The following is a 14,439-nucleotide window of genomic DNA, read 5'->3' on the forward strand; positions in this document are numbered from 1 at the left end:
ACTACACATTCCACTCATTATAACTAGACCATGTCATATGCCAGTCAAGTATTCCAAGTATGAAAATGTGTTAATATGTATTTGATAAATACAACTATTTTTATTTTATAAAATAACAAAATTCTGATCTGTAGAATAAAATATAAACTGACATTTTCTATTTACTACATTTCAACAAACTCACAGTGAAGTTAAGAAAAACACTAAAATAAGAACAGGATCAGATTCAAAGAACAAAATGAAGAAAAAAGTCTGTCACTTATGACCAAGTACTTCATTTAGGGAGAGACAGGAAAGGATGTTTACTTCTCACTGGCCAAGTTCCCAGAGAAGAAGTGAAAAAGCTGTTACTTTCTTTATATTATAGAAATATAAAACAGTCTGACCTGATAGATGCCAAGAAATGTTAGAGCACCCATAAAAACTCAGTGGGTACAATGATTCATATACTGTTTAGCTAGAAGGAATTTCAAAGATCATGTAGTGTAACTCCCTTTAGTTTTGAGGAAAGCAGGTTCAAAGCAGCTATGCAACTTGCCTAAGGTCACAAAGAAAAGTCAGTGAACTGGCTGGGTTTAGCATACTAGTCTCCTGACTCCTAGTTTGGTGCTCTTTTACTCCATACCACCTTCTTATCCATTTCCCTTTATTTGAACTACACCCTTACCTAACTGATTTGCATTAATTAAGGGATATTATGTGCCTTAATTCAGGGGTACTGGCAGGACATATTTCCTCTTATTCTCTCATATCACCCTAATCCAACCTTCTGTGTCTAAGGGGAGAATGCTCTCACCAGAAAGCAAGAAACCAGTTCTTACACCAGCTCTCTGTCACTAGCTATGCAACCCAAGCATGCTATTCCATCTCTGTACCTGTTCACCCATCTGCAAAATTATGTTTGGTTCTCCCACCTTTTAGTTCCTTTAAAACTTCTTTATTCAAAATATTCACTGAATGCTAGGTAATGGAAATGACACAATCCTGCTTTATTTCAGGTATTCAATTTACTAAAGAAGACAGACATGAAAACCAAACAAAATCTGAAGCAGTAAAGCTTTAAACAAATGTAGGCTATATTTTGTGTGTGTGTGTGTGTGTGTGTGTGTGTGTGTGTGTGTGTTTGTGTGTGTGTCTTAACAGAAAGCTCAGTTAGAATGTAGTATGATGGAAAGAACTAAGTATTTGGAGTCAGGCTGGCCATGTATAAATTCTGATACTGCAACCATGCTAAAGCTTTAATTTCTTTTTTCTGTAAAATGGAATTATTACAACTACCTTGACTGTATTATTTCTAAGTCTCATAATGGCTGTGCTAGGAATAAGAAGTATGCTTTCATAGCAATAGTATATTTCCTGGCACATAGTACTGAGAGATAGTGCTGGGTGCCTACATAATATTCAGCCTCCCCCTTTTCCTCACTAAGTAAATTTCCATTTTGGTAGATGCAACAAAGTGCTGAGATAAAATTCTCACTTCACCAGACTCCCTTGCGGCTAGAAGTAGTTACATGACAATTCCTGGCAAAGGGAAGCCCAGGATTTTGGGGAAAGCTTCCAATTTTCCCTTTCTTTTTGCCTAGAATGCAGATCCAAAGCCTAAAGGTGTAACAGGCAAATAGGACAGAACAAGGATGACAAAGCAGTGTGGAAGAGCCTAGGACCCCAATGGCTTTACTGAACTGCTACACAAGTCCTAGACTGCCTACTTTGGACTTCTTGTCTCAGACGAACTATAAATCCCTCTCTCACTAAGGATCATATAGGGCCTTGTAGGCCAATATAAAGACTGGCTTTTATTCTGAGTGAAATGGTGTAGGGCTTAGGGAGAGAAGTAATGTTGTATGACCTCCTGTGTTAACAGATTTGAGGGGGCAGGGAAAACTGCTATGAAGCTATGGTAGATTGTTACTAAATGGACTCAAATGAATCTTGCTTTCCTACATTCATATCATCATGTAGCCTCCTTCCACACTGACTCAAAGCTAGCCTTCTGACTTACTCTAATAGTGTAATGGAAGTGACATTCTGATGATGGGCAGGGAGCTTCAAGAAGAGGCCTCAAGAGGACTCATAGCTTCTGTCTTCCTTCTTGAAAACTCAACTACTATTTAAAGAAGTCCAGATTTTTCTGCTAGAGAGAGAGGACCCTGGAGGATGAGAGAGGCCATGTGGAGAGAGGCCATGTGGAAGAGAACCAAAGTACTCCAGCTGTCTCATCTATTCCAGCTGAGGCAACAGACCTGTGAGGAAGGCCACAGTGGACATTTCCAGTCCAGTTTAGCCACCAGCTGAATGCAGCTGCATAAGTGAGCACAGGCAAGACTAGCAGAAGAAACACCTCTTATACCCACAGAATTCTGAGATGAGTTTATTACACTACCAGAGACATATGATACAGAGGCTACTGCAGCAATCCAGGCAAGATAGCTCTTAGAGCCATAATGATAGCTCTAAGCAGTCTCTTCAATTTTGATTATTAACTACTTTTTGTTGACTCTCAATAGATAAAGGGATGGGGGCGTTAATAACATTATCATTATGTTAAAAAAGAAAAAACAATTTTCCTTTTCTTTCCCACTTTATACCTCTCCATCCCAACACTTTGAGAAGATGTAGATAGAGAAAATCAAGTAAGGACACAGGTTGAGCATCTAAATCCTTAAATCTTTAAACATGCTTAAAGCAAACATACCCTCATGCCCCTAAACTCATTAGTCATAGTGCCAACTAATTCATTTTTTGCTTAAGTTGGTTTGACTTAAGTTTTCCCTTACCACAAATAAGAGTCCCAAATAATATTGATAGGTATAGCTCCCTGCTCTGAAACATGAATTTTTTTTTTTTTTTCAGTATGCGGGCCTCTCACTGTTGTGGCCTCTCCCGTTGCGGAGCACAGGCTCCAGACGCGCAGGCTCAGCGGCCATGGCTCACGGGCCCAGCCGCTCCGCGGCATGTGGGATCTTCCCAGACCGGGGCACAAACCCGTGTCCCCTGCATTGGCAGGCGGACTCTCAACCACTGCGCCACCAGGGAAGCCCTGAAACATGAAATTTTATCTCTGTAATTTAGTAATGATACCTGCAATTCCAGATCTATATATATATGATTTTTTTCCAATATCAAGACCAATGTTCTCCTATAAGTGTTTGTGTTCTCTACCACTCTAATCTCATTTTATACCACAGAACTGAATTTAGGGTCACATTTCCACCCTTGTTCCAAAGGATGCCACTAGTAATTTTTCATCTTATTTTGCATACTCTTCTCCCCTGAGCTTCTGGGAATTTTTTTTATATAAATTTATTTATTTATTTATTTTTGGCTGTGTTGGGTCTTCGTTGCTGTGAGTGGGCTTTCTCTAGTTGTGGTGAGCAGGGGCTACTCTTCTTTGCAGTGCGCGGGTTTTTCTTCGTTGCAGTGCGAGGGCTTCTCCTCGCGGTGGCTTCTCTTGTGGAGCACGGGCTCTAGGCGCGCTGGTTTCAGCAGTTGTGGCTCGCGGGCTCTAGAGCACAGGCTCAGTAGTTGTAGCACAGGGGCTTAGTTGCTCCACGGCAGGTGGGATCTTCCCAGACCAGGGCTCGAACCCGTGTCCCCTACACTGGCGGGCAGACTCTTAACCACTGCGCCACTAGGGAAGCCCTGGGAAATATTTCTTATCTCACTCAAACCATGTGATTCTAGTGAGGTCTTCAATGCTCTTACATGATCCTATAGATCTGTGGCCACAGTTGAATGATCTAAGGATGGACACCTCACTAAATTAAACCAGAGCTGTCCTACATCCTGGCCAAACATGACTGATCCATTCATCCTGCAAATATTTACTGAATACCTATTATATGTGCTAGATGCTGTACTCAACACTGGACATACAGTGGTTTAAAAAAACAAAAAAGACATCCATATCTACATTAAGCTAAACATGAGTTCATAATGATGCAGAAAAAGCATTTGACAAAATTCAATATGCATTCATAATTAGAAACTCTCAGTAAACTAGAAATAGAGACCTTCCTCAATTTGATGAAGAACACCTACAACAAACTTACAACTACCATTATATGTAGTGCTGAACGACTAAATTCTTTCCCCTAAGATCAGGATCAAGACAAGGATGTCTACTCTCAGCACTCTTATCCAACACAGTACTGGGCATCCAAATCACTTCAGTAAGACAATAAAAGGCATACAGATTGAAAAGGAAGCGATAAAACTGTCCTGTCCCTATTAGAAGATAATACGGTCATCTACATAGAAAATCCCAAGAAATTTACCAGAAACTTCTAGAATAAAAGAGTTCAGTACTATCACAGGATACAAGAACACTCAAAAATCAATCATACTTCTGTGTACTGACAATGACCATGTGGACACCAAAGTCAAAAACACAATACCATCTAATAATTTTTGCTTAGATGCTCCTGTGAGATGATCCATAGTACGCATGCATATACCCTATCATATTGCTTATAACAACTTAGTTTGTCTTCCCTGCTTGACAATAAGACAAACCCTCTCTAAGTACAGAGGCATTATCTGTTTTGTTCATTACTGTGTCCCCAGCATAGTATCTGGTACATCATAGGTAATTAATAAATATTTTTAAGGGAATTTAAAAAAAAGAATATGCTTCAAGTTTCCTAAGTAGAATAGCAATCCCCCATATCCAAACCCAAAACTCTACCCTCCCCCACCAAAAGCTCTAGTTATAGAAAAAGTTTCAGGCAAAAAGAAAAGGAAGGTATTGAAACACACAAACAGCTGGAGTCAAAAATCAAGAAAATCCTCACATTTATAATATGGAAAGGGCTTTCAGACACAAGTCTTTGTTCTTTTCAATTAAGTCATATATATTCAAGCACAAAAAAAATTATACAGCGAGTAAAATCTGAATTTTGTTAGTAACTGTTCTTTTAATGACTTAGGTTAATTTTCCTTTGTTACTTTTTTCCTTTATTCAAATTCTTAGAACCTTTTAGGTTTAATTATCAAGTGACAGACATTAGAGCTATGAAAAACTAGTATAGTGTAATCACCATTCCACTGATCAATTTTACCAATTTTCCAGCAGTGGTTCTCAAAATATTTTTGTTTGTGTGGACTGGGGTGAAGGTGGTGGGGGGCGGGGCACAGATTACAGATCTACTCTGGGATCCAGATGGAAGCAATGGACTCTCAGAAAATTCTATGTGTGCAACACACACACACACACACACAGTGGCAGGAGGTTAAGGGGTTCACAGATCCCTAAGCCCATCCAAGCACACCAAGTTCAGAACCTATGTAGGTCTAGCCTTTTGTCAACCAGTTCCAGCTATTAGCTATTTCTTAGGAACCTAATATGCAAAAAAAACTTTTAAGGAAAATATACCATATTCGCAAAAAAGGCATACAATAAGACCTTGATTAACTGATTTCCCAGAATACCTCCTTTATATAAAATTAACCATGTTAAAAATTTAAACAACTTCAAAAATTATATTAAGCAGAGCTCCAGATGACCAGAGAAACATCCTTCTCAGTGCCTAGATTCTATTTGTTCTCACATTTCTGAAGGTAAAACAGTTGATCTTCGTTCTGAACCTCCCCCATTCCTGAGCTTCCCAGGAGATAAAACATACAAACCCTGTTTTGTGTCCACAGTCCTAACAGTATAAGAAATAATGATAATAGTTTCAAACACCTATTACTGACCATTATACTTTAACTGAAACTCTTAAAAACAAAGGGTAAAAAAAAAATTTTAAAGGGCTATTTACACATTATATTTTTCTTTCATCTCTAAATGTGAACCACAAGTCATTTCCCCTAGCCAGAGCTTCTGTTAGGGACTTTACCACCTCCTAGGATCATTTTGGAAATATTTGGAAATTCTGGCTGTGAAGATGACAATAGGATAGAGACAGACGATAGGCAGGGAAGTGACCAGGCAGAGCCAGATACTATGAAATAGAAAGCCAAAAAACTCCAATAAAATAATAACACCTACAAGCACATCAGAACAATCAAGATCAATCAAGATTTTGTCTCAAAGGAATATAAAATGATTAAATTAGTAAAATATAAAAATCTTTGTCACAGTATCTGACATTTCTCATTTAGTCAATTATTACCATTATGACTAAAAACAGTCAAAAAGTGGGCAAAGGATAGTAGGATATCAAAATGAAGAAAATATGGGACAAAAATTAATTTTTATTTGTCATGCTTAATTTAGAACAGATCTATCACACAAAAACTCCAATGTGCTAAAGTGTTAAATATTTTTTAGAATGACTAAGCATAAATGAAATAGATAACATGTAGCATATCTACTTCAAGCACAGTGTTAAGAATTTGGGAGCTTAAGAATAAAGAGATATTAAGAGAAAAAAGACTGCAAAGGAAAAGCCCATTGGTTGAAAGTATACAATAAAAGGCAACCAAACTAAGACTATAAACAGATAGATAGACAGACGGACAGACAAATATGGAGAGAAAAAGGGAGGGAGGGAGGGAGGGAAAAAGGGAAGGAGGGAATCAGGCTGGGGCTCTCATTAAATGTTTTATTTCACTGATTAGGACGAAGAAATAGAGAACAAGTTGTCAGTTTCTCAGAGCTGGGCCTGGGAACACAGCAATGAAACTATACAGAATACAAAAGAAGGTCCCCAAGGAAGTAAAACTAATTAGTCAATGCAAGATAAGTAACAGCTATTTACAAACAGAAACAATAAGAGAGCCAAGAGACTTCGTTGAAACAAGTTAAAATTTAGTGAGTCATAAAGTGTTTTAGTGGCAAATTGATAGAGATGTGGTATATGAAAGAAAACAAGAGCAACCTTCCGACTGTCCTTCATATTGGCCTTCATGTCTGCTGATGACACAAGGAAAAGAGGGTTTCAGAGCTAGAGATTTCATCAAGAAACAACTTCTGGTGAGGAAATGATTTATAAATATAACAGATATGGTATAGTAGTTGGGGGTGGAGGGATGGGAAGGGAAAGAAATGTCAGACGTATCCAGAAAGCTTCATTCGACTGCATTGGTAATGTGTATTTCTTTAAATCGGTAGTGAATACAATGGTGTTTTAATACTCCCTATGTACCTTTTGGTATGCCTATAACATTTTATTATAAAATGAGGAAGGAATGATACAAAAAACTAAAGGAGAGCGCTATCTAACAGTAAAGATACTGGATTTCATTACTGAGAAAGTAGTTTCGGAAGGCTATAGAATTCTAATGTAGGATAGTCCCCTGTCTGGAATTTTGAAGGTAATGGCCTCCCAACCTCTTAAAATTGTTCTACTCTGAGAGTACATTTTCTTAAAAACATGATAAGAATTTTTAAGTTTAAATGCCATGTTACCGGGTATATTTCAATACATAAGAAACATTAAGTATATATTTAAATTTGTGACCAATGTAATACATAAACTTCTTTTGTAATTCTTAAAAATGAAGTTTCTTAGCTATTACTTAACTACATTTTTAGTATTATCTCACTGATTTTTTCTCATATTATAAAGCTGGTGTCCCCAAATATTAATATATCAGATAAAACAATTAAAATGGCACAAATGTATTACGAGTCAAGTTGGTGTCTTAAATGGATTCTGAATTACAGCCTTAATTTAAAATATTTATACTTTATGGTATATTATTTTAATAACACTGTTTTTAATAATTCATAACAAACCCTGGTTATTACCCATCTGAAGGAATCATACACATTACATTCTTAACAATTCAGAATATGGAGTGCTTAGTTCTCTTAGTTTTATAGTAGTATATAATAATCATAATTGCAAACATGTTCCTCCTACAAAAGTCATATTCCATGAGGTACTACAAAAACATACATGGGAAGAAGTAGCAGTAGCCAACAGTAGTCTGTTCAGATATAAACCATAATTTGGGTCTTGACAGGTAGGAACTCTCATATACCTTCTGTCCTATAACTTAGCATACAAGTTTGTGTTTTAAAATCTGTTTCATTCAGCAACAATTTATTAAATGTCTACTATGTGTAAAGTTCTATTCTAGACACTGATGATACAAAGATGATCAAGCCAATCTTCCTATAAAGTAGTGGCTCAGATCTAAGTTCACAGAAGCGTTATCTACTTTAATATAACTTTTTAAAAAACTTTAGTCATGTTATCTTAAAAAGCATAATTTTAAGCCACTAAAGTATATGTAAAGCAGAAATAACTTTTTAAACCAATAATGTGTCACAAAAGTTTACTCATCTTAGCAATAGAATTATGAAGGCACAGGAAAAAGAAGTAGGTTAAAAATAATTTCTCCACATTGTATCCATTTTCTTACCAGGCCTACACATATATAAATATACCAAGTATAATAATTTTATAAACCAACCAAATCATAATATGTTTATATTAGAACTGTAGAAAATTACATAAAACACAGTTCCTTCCTCCTCAAATTTTGATTACCATTCCTCAAACCTCATTTTAATCCAATAGGTTTGAAATTATGGAGATTTCATCTCTCTACTTCTTAAGCAATAAAAATGATCACATTTCTATCTACAATTGTAGTGTTTTATAAGCATTCTAGAAGTATATACATTTTATTAAAATGCCTTGTATATCCAAAGTAATAACTTAAACATCTATGATTTAATCACTTCATTAATATGGAAATCATTGTTTCAGCTCAATCGTATCTCCTATTTAATATTACTAAAATTATTATTGGTAAAAATGACATCTCAATTAATAAATGTAGTTAAAAATCATACCTATTTTAATAGCATGTGCAAATCTCAGGCTCTCACATGCTTCCAACACAGAAACATTTTTCACAACCAAAACTATCCATAATGATTAAGCAAAGGTAGGATATTAAAGGCAACAGAGAGAGAGATTATGAATAAGAAAACCGAAATTCTAGTCATGGTTCTGTCACTGATTTGCTATAAGACCCATGGCAAATTCTTAAACTGTGTTTCAATCTTTTTTTTCTAAAACAGTCATTTAGCTCTAATTTTAACTCAAACTTTACATTATATCCATTACGAATCCTATAAACAACTTTTGCTGTCATGATGATTTGGGATTGTATGCTTCCTTTTTCCCCCCATTCATTATCTAAGTTTAGCAGTAAGTCCCAATATGCCTGTATAATTACTTAACGTGTATCTTCCCTTCCACAATTTAAGTTCCCTGAGAGAAGGAAGTATATTTGATCACTATTAAACATTTTGAACCTTATTTTATAACCAGGCCCCAGAATAATGCTTCGAATACAGAAAGTGCTCAGTCAATATTTGTTGAATGGAGAAATGGCTGCTCAAAGTTGACATACTGAGTGAGAAGTAATACCTGAGAGAAAAAGAAGAAGAAGAAAAAAAAAGAAAAAGAATCATACTAACTACTAAAGTCATCTGGTACAGGAATAAGGAGTAGTACATATTTCAAGAAAGAGTCAAACTTTCTATGTATGTTATGTAAATCAGGCAGCAAAATGTGACATACACTACATAAATGTAATTTCTAAAAACAATGTTAAAAATCAGTGCTTCATATGTTTAAAGGGTTAAGAATACTTTATTTGGAAAATATACTTCATTCCCCATTGATGAGACATTAAAATATGACTGAATACATAATAAAAGAAAACTACATTTTAATCACAATTTAAAATTGGTAATTTTTAAGTATGACTTGATATTGTATCACAACACATTCGGTCACATTCTCCAAAGTGAAGAACCAACTTTTCCACTGGTATAAGGAGCACCCCAAAGGAAGATAAATAGTCACAATAAGACTTCAAGCTATCTTATTCTTTACTACCAAATAGAACAGAGTTTATAAAATGACACATTCCATTATGGGTGGGGTTAGATAACAAAAACCTACAGAGAACCAGTCAATAGCCATAACTAGTTTCCTTTTATCTATTCACATTAACACAAGAACTACAGGTTAGACAGGCTGAACCACAAAAACATAGAGGATAACAGGTAGGCTATAACTGAAGATCTACAGAATTTCACTAAGGCGTTATGTATAAAGGAAACACTTAATAACAATAATAATAATTTGAGATTCCCCTCCCCCACTCCAGGTTGTCAATCAGCATTAGTGTTAGTCATGCTACTGAATGTAACCAAATGGCAATAACTTTTGTTCCCATATACTGTCCAATAAGCTGGATTTCCTTCAAATATACAAAACAAGTAAAAATGCATCAAAAGAAAAATATAAGAACAATTATTGACCCAAGTACTGTAGTAATTCAAATGTAAATTATTCATGGATTACTTTTGCCATTATCTAGAGCACTCTGGGGTAAACAAATGTGAAATGTTAGAGTCGCTTTCCCTCAATATTTTGGTTAAAAAAATACAACCAGGTAGAATTCAGAATGGACAATAAGCATATGAAAAACTACCAAACCTCTGTTAGGAGATGCAGTTAAAATAATGAGATATTTTTCATACCAAAATGAATTATTTCTCTCCCAGGCATTTACCCAAGAATAATAAAAGCATAAATCCACTAAAATACTTGCACACAAATGTTCATAGAAGCTTTATTTGTAATAATCAAAACTTGGCAACGACCCAAATATCCATGTACAGGTAGATGGATAAACAAATTGTGGTATATCCATACAATGGAATATTACTCAGCAATAAAAAGGAACAAACTATTGCTATATACAAAAGCATGGTAGAATCTCAAAAATCACTATGTGGAGTGTACGAAGTTATGTTAAAAAAAAAAGTACACACTGTAAGATTCTTTCATGTAAAACTCTAGAAAATGCAAATGAATCTATAGTGATAGAAAGCAGTTTTCTAGGCCTGGGAATTGGGGAACAGGGTGTAATGGCAAGATTACAAAGGGACCCAAAGAAACTTCAGGGAGTGATAGACATGTTCATTGTTGATTGCAGTAATGGTCTCATGAGTGTAGAGGTGTGCCAAAACTTATCAAATTGTGTATTTTATATATGTGCAGTTTATTGAATGTCAATTAGATTTCATTAAAGAAAGGTTTTTTTTTTTTTAAAGAGAAAGCCTTTTTAATTATCTTATTCCCTTATTGTAGACATGGTCATATTTTCCTTTTATTAAATTCAAGGTTGTTCATTAAAAATCTCTACTCAAGTTAGCATATCTTGGTTCTAGTCTCAGCTCCCTTACTTAGTGATGGCAGACAAATCACTTAACCTCTCTGGGTCTCATTTTTCTTATCTGTAAAATGAGTTTAGGCTAAATTGATATATGCCCATCTCAATATTTTATGGATCTATAGACTAGTAGCCTCAGCTTTTTATCATATTATGTTGTATGCCCATCTCACTTAATATTTTATGGCTCTATAGACCAGTAGCCTCAGCTTTTTATATTATGTTTTATGCCCATCTCACTTAATATTTTATGGATTTATAGACTAGTAGCCTCAGCTTTTTATCATATTATGTTGTTCCAAGAATTCTATAGTAAATCAAATCACATCTGTGATGGGGGAAAATGTTTATTACAAAATTCAACAGTAAACCTCTGTAATTGTTTAAAATATTAAAATATAAACTGTATAGTGAAAAGAGCATTGGTTTAGATTTAGATAGAGCTAGTTTCAAATTCCAGTTGGGCTAACTTGCTATGTAACATGAACAAGTAATTTTATTTCTCTATGCCTACACAAGATACAATAACCAAGATATGGAAGCAACTCAAGCACCCATCAATAGATGAATGGATAAAGAAGATGAGGTGTGTGTGTGTGTGTATATATATATATATATATATATATATAATGGAATATTACTCAGTCATAAAAAATGAAATCTTGTCATTTTGACTACATGAATGGACCTAGACGGTATTATGCTAAGTGAAATAAGACAGAGGAGAACAAATACTATGTGATTTCACCCATATGTGGAATCTAAAAATTAAAACAAATGAACAAACAACAAAATGGAAACAGAGTTATAGATACAGAAAGCAAACAGGTGGTTGCCAGAGGGGAGGGAAAAAATAGGTGAGGGAGATTAAGAAGTACAAACTTTCAGCTGCAAAATAAATGAGTCATAGGTATGAAATGTACAATTTGGGGAATATCGTCAATAACTATGTAATATCTTTGTATGGTGACATATCCTAACGAGACTTACTGCAGTGATCATTTGAAATGTACAGAAATACCAAAGCACTACGTTGTGTAGCAAGAACTACCATAGTATTATAGGTCAATTATATTTTCAAAAACAAGCAAATGGGGCTTCCCTGGTGGCGCAGTGGTTGAGAGTCCGCCTGCCGATGCAGGGGATACAAGTTCGTGTCCCAGTCCGGGAAGATCCCACATGCTGCGGAGCGGCTGGGCCCGTGAGCCATGGCCGCTGAGCCTGCGCTCCGCAACGGGAGAAGCCACAACAGTGAGAGGCCCGCGTACCGCAAAAAAAAAACCAAAACAAAGAAAAACCAAAAAACAAAACAAGGAAATGAACTCATAGAAAAAGAGATCAGATTTGTGGTTACCAGAGGTGAGGGGTGGAAGGAGAGAGAAAAGTTATTTTAAAAAGTTATAAAACTATTTGCATACTTTAGACTTTATTGTAATACATGAAAATAATTACCATTTATTAGCATAAATTAAAACTACCACTTTAAAAAGTACCTCTCACTATACATTTTAAAAGACAAGAATTTGGTTACTCATGATGATGAGGAAGGTTAGACAAGAATACTTATTGAGTGCCCACTAAGTATCAGGCACATAAAGTAATAAATGCTTTATTTCATGTAATCTACATAAATAAACCAAGAAAGCAGAAGGGGGATAAGGAGTACTGGAAGGTAGGGTGGGAAGTACTGCTACTTTTATATAAGATAATCAAGGAAATGCTCTCTCTCTCATAAGGTATTATTTAACAGGGATTTTAGTATATTTTAATTCATAAATCATTTTCCTACTCAAAATATCACTGCATCAGTAGTCAAAGATTTCCCCGGCTAAACTACTTAAGAAGTCATCCCTTTAAATTGGTGTATGCATGAACAGAATACAAAATATTTCAAACACCATGCTGCAAGTTAAATTCCCCCAAAGAAAAGATCCAACAACTACTAAACAGAAAAAGTTTTCAACTGAAACTACGATACCTCATGAAAACTAAGCATTTGAGAGCTTTCATTTGCTTTTCTCTTAGCTCTTTTGAGTTAAAATATCTTTCATCATACGAGAAAGAAGTCATAACTGACTAAAAAACTTTTAAGTGGTGAAATCTGCATATTCCAAGTAAAAGGAGTAAATATGATATAAAGGAAAGCTATTTTTTAAAAAATAGACTTTATCAGTGTTAGGTTCACAGCAAAACTGAGTCGAAGTTCATAAAGCTATTTTTTAAAAGTTCACATTCTTTACATCTTCTTGGCTGTTGACCTCAAAGAATAAAAACAGCACGATGCCTTATTTCTCGAGCTGTTGACAAAAGTTTAGAACCAGCAAATATATCAAGGCCAATTTCAATTATTAAATAATGTGCCTGTTAAAATGCAAAAAAAAAAAAACCAAAAAACATAATTTTGGGCAGCCTTCTAAATGAAAAATAGGAAGTTTTATTTAATTTTCCCTGCCTGCATGCATTTGGGTCCCATTATCCCACTCTCCTAGAACATCTTTTTCTCTTAATAAAATTCCACCTATCCCTTGAGCCAGTTTAAATTTCACCTGCTCCCTAAAGTTTATCTTAAAGTGACCACTCCCTTCTCTGAAGTCCTATAGCAACTGCCTGTGCAACTCACTGAGAAATTGTGTGTGACCTCCAGTCATCTCTTCCACTGCTATCCTGAAATATAATTTCAATCTTGGACTGGTAACTATTCATGATGGTCTTAGCAACTGAATTTAGTTTCTAGAGCACCACTGTTAGTGAACAGTCCCTAACCACATGCAGCTGTGTATATTTAAATTTAAATTAAATTAAAAAGACAGTTCCTCAGTTGCACTAGCCACAATTTACATATGGCCAGTAGCTACTATATAGGGCAATAAACAAAATGATATATAACATTTCTACCATCCCAGGAAGTATTACTGAAGAATGCTCTTCTAAAGGGTAGTGGCCAGGTCCAACGTTCATTTGTATATACCATAGTTCTTAACATAGTACCTGAATATGGTAGGCACTTCAATATTTGATTTAATAAAGACAAATTACTGTAGTGGAAGAGATAATCCTACAAACATGTCTTGTTTGATTAGAAGTCTTTTAAGAATTTAAACAAATATTTTAAAATTTAGAGTATAGCTCCCCACAAAAAGGCAATGAGAGCCCATATGGAAACAACCACAGCCAAGAAATGATTGACACCAGCTGCTTTTATACTTGTCAATTCCACATTGTGTATATGTTCCCTACATTCACCTGCTTCACTACTTTGTTACTTGCCTAGATCCTGAAGGCATG

At 35.2% G+C, this 14,439-nt stretch overlaps 1 protein-coding gene across 5 annotated transcripts in view; it reads right to left on the minus strand.

Annotated features, from left to right (window-relative positions):
* Window positions 1-14,439, minus strand: part of PKN2 (protein kinase N2) — a 169,441-nt gene that overhangs the window by 136,274 nt on the left and 18,728 nt on the right. The window lies entirely within an intron of this gene.

This window comes from Delphinapterus leucas, chromosome 1, assembly GCF_059928025.1.
Source record: "Delphinapterus leucas isolate spDelLeu-1000000601 "Yukka" chromosome 1, BTC_Dleu_Yukka2, whole genome shotgun sequence".
Lineage (NCBI taxonomy): Eukaryota > Metazoa > Chordata > Mammalia > Artiodactyla > Monodontidae > Delphinapterus > Delphinapterus leucas.